The sequence below is a fragment of the Rousettus aegyptiacus genome, unplaced genomic scaffold (assembly GCF_014176215.1).
Source record: "Rousettus aegyptiacus isolate mRouAeg1 unplaced genomic scaffold, mRouAeg1.p scaffold_m13_p_1, whole genome shotgun sequence".
Classification (NCBI taxonomy): Eukaryota; Metazoa; Chordata; class Mammalia; order Chiroptera; family Pteropodidae; genus Rousettus; species Rousettus aegyptiacus.
The window spans coordinates 49,993,300-49,997,031 of record NW_023416284.1 but is presented as its reverse complement, the minus strand read 5'-3'; the positions used below and the strand labels follow the sequence as shown (position 1 = coordinate 49,997,031).

At 29.4% G+C, this 3,732-nt stretch overlaps 1 pseudogene; it reads right to left on the bottom strand.

Moving 5' to 3' along the window:
* Positions 1–1,297: 1,297 nt before the first annotated feature.
* On the bottom strand, positions 1,298–1,416 carry LOC118606893 (annotated as a pseudogene).
* Between the last annotated feature and the right edge of the window lie 2,316 nt (positions 1,417–3,732).

Below are 3,732 nucleotides of genomic sequence, written 5' to 3'. Positions count from 1 at the left end.
TTTTAATTGCTGACTACATTTTAAAATGATTAGTTATCTAAAGGTATAAAGACATCTTGAAATGAGCTGTTTCAACTTTGTTCTCTTCTTTTCACTCAGATCCTTCCTGGAAAATGGCATCTCAATTTATTGCTGATGCACAAAATTGAAAAAAAAAATACATTTTATTGTTTTCTTGCATGTAGAATAATTTCTTGAAAGTTTATGGAATTGTAGTGATGCAAATTGTTATTACATTGCTATTTGTTGGAGTTAAATCATAGTACAAAAATTTCTGTCTCTTTCTGTCTCTCCATGTCTCTTTGTCTCTCTGTCTGTCCCTCTCTCTGTCTCTCTATCTCTCTGAGTCTCTCTGTGTCTCTCTGTCTGTCTCTCTTTCTCCTTCTTAATTTAGCCACTATGAAAATCATTAAAATGGTTTAGATACATTTTCTGACCTGCCAGAATTTTATGTGAAATTTTAATTTTGTTTCAACATACTTTTCTTTTGCTCATACACCTTCCTAATCAATCCCTTCATTATTCATCTTCTCACTTCAGTCTAGAAATATGTGGTTACATTGTATGTTGCTGAACTTTTGTTACAGTATATAAAATGTACAGTTAAATACAGCCATTACTATTTATAAAGTTATATTCAGTGTGTATATAATTTGAACATAAATTTGTGTGTGATATAGTATGCAAGTAACAATATAAATGTATATTTTTGCAAGTTTCTGACCCATTTTTAAAGAAAAATTATTCAACTTTGACATAATATAATGCATAAAAATAGTATTGAGAGGGTTCAAAAAAAGTTTCATGAGATATTGCATGAGATTTTACATATAAAATTACATCTCTATTTTATAAATATATGAGATATCTAACCAAAAAATGTTGGGCAGAATTTCCCTAAATGAGCATTAAGGAAGACAAAGAGTGGAAACAATTCAAATGTTCATTGACTGTTGAATGTATAAACAAAATATGGCATGTAGTTATAAGGAAATATTATTCAGCCATAAAATGAAGAAAATGTTGATACGTGCTAAACAACATGGATAAACCTTGAAAACAGTGTGTTAAGTGAAAGAAATCAGCCTCAAAAAGGCACATATTGTATAATATCATTTCCGTGTAATATTTAGAATAGACAAATCTATAAAGATAGCATATTAGTGATTGGCAGGGGCTGGGGAAGGGATGAATGGGGAGTGACTTTTTTTTTTTTTTTTTTAGGTGAGGCAATCCTTGGTATCTCACAGATTGCAAGGACCTTGTCAGATTACAGTCCCTTATTTTTTATTTTTTATACCTACAGCACCTGGTCTTCCTAGTTGGTCTCCCATCCAAGTACTAACCAGGCCCAACCCTGCTTAGCTTCTGAGACCAGACAGGATTGGGCTTGTTCAGGGTGGCATGGCCATAGAGTGACTTCTTAATGAGAATACATTTTCATCTAGGGGTGTGAAAATGTTTTGATATTAGGTAATGATGATGATCTCTATTGGAAATATACTAAAAGCCACTAAATTACATACATTAAAATGGTTAAAATGGCAACATATATTATGTGAATTTGATCTCAATAATAAAAGAAAGGCGAAAATGTATGAAATAGTGTGATGTATTTTCATGTCACTATAATGTAGTAAATGGCATAAGATAATCACATTACCTGGTAAGTAAGATATTAAACACATTTATTAAAAAGTTCATGAATAAAAAAAGTTCATGAATAAGGAAAAGGAGAAATTTCAGAGGACCTTGAGAACTTTGTTAAGGACTTTAAGCTAAATCATAAAAATGACCATGTGTTAATGAAGATCTGTAATAAAGAAAGTAGTATTTTCAAATTTAATGTTGCTACATTTACTGTCATTAGAAATGTCAGTGAAAAAGTTTTTGGAAAAGTGTTAGTATAAAGCATTATTGTAGTTAAGAGCTGATGAACATTTAAACTACAACAGAGGCCATTGGGTTGTAGAGAAGGGAAAATTTCCATTCAGGGAAATCATCTCTAAGAATCAATTGTTTACCAAATATGTGTACTGAGTGACTATGCAGTCACTGTCTTCATAGAGATTACTTTTAATGAAAAAAATGTTAATTTTGATATTGCAAAGTATGTTAATGAGTAACAAAAATAACTACTGTACTTTAGGATATTATACATGCATGTATTTATATATAATAAATATTAGATTATATTACATATTATATTTACATACATAATTTTATCTTTATAGATAGATATCTATAAACATATAGATTAAGATGTAACTAACAAAAATTATCAATATCAATTGCTGAGAAGATTATAGTACAACATGAATAATTAACCTTTACAAGGTTCCTCAACCAGGAAGATAATTAATAACACTATTTCCATTGTTATTTTGGTTATTTTTATATTTTCCCAATGTATTTTCATTTGATTTTTCTGGAAAAAATAAATGGGAGAATAAGTAAATTTGAGAATATTTGGCCCCTCCAATAAAAGTAGTAAGAGAGATAAAAAAATAGCAAAAATTATATTAAATAAACTTTGATATTCTACAAGAATCGATGCGGTGTAAGCAATGCATACCTTTTGCATGGTTAGAATCAGATTTCCTGGCTGAAAAAATATTGAATAACCATCCAAAATTATAAATATGGTGTCTGCCTGAGCATCAGAACACAAATGGAAAGCTAAAGAAATCTTATTCAACTTTATTAAATGCATTTTTTACCCAAGATGAAGTCTCTATGACCCTCTATACTGTAATTCACATTTGAGACAGCTGCACTTTGCCTTTTTTACAAAACAAACTATCAGACAACGGTGATAACAAAATAAGAGATGGTGAATACATCATTTTCCACAAAACAGAGTCAATTACTCTTGGCTTTGTATATGAAGAAATATGAAAATGATAACATCTTTCACTATGTGATTCTAAACCAACTAAGGGAAAACAATTGCTTAGAAAATCCTGTTCTGTTCTGAGAAACAGAAAGTAAAATTTACAATAAAGATGCTACTTATTGAATGCACTTTCATTTGCAGGATTAGACATTAATTTATATTAAATACTCAGCTACTTAGTATACCAAAATACATTTATAGTATCTTTCAAAATGTTCACATTAAGTTAAATTTTTAAATCAAACATATGAATTCTTTATGATTTTTTAAATTATTAAAAAATGGTACACACTTTGATGTTTAATTTGTACAGTCTTATGCCTTTGATATCAGACTACAGAGGTCATGGAATTTTATGGCTGAGATGTCATTAGACACTGGCTCGCATGCCCATTTTCCTATACTCTCATTTTAAATATTAGGAACTATCAAGGAATGCTTGGCTAGCTAAACTTTGTATTTCACCCATGCATTTTGTATGTTGATGAATCAATTCATTAATCATTTAAAAAATATGTTTGAAGTTTCATTGTATATCATTTAACCCCTCATACCAAGCAAAAATGTCAGTGGTTTGGTAGGAGATAGGTACACATACATGCACATACACACACACGTATATATTTATAAACGTATATATTGATAAAGAAACAAATTTAATACTTATTAAAAGAGATAAATAAAATATGGTACATATATTATCAACAAAGGTAGGAATCAATAGTATGATTGTACATTTTCACCAGTTATAAATTACAAGCTAATGTTAACCATATAAATAGAATATAATTTGCATATATAAGCAAGCAGTAGCCAAGACTAGGCCACGGCAAAAT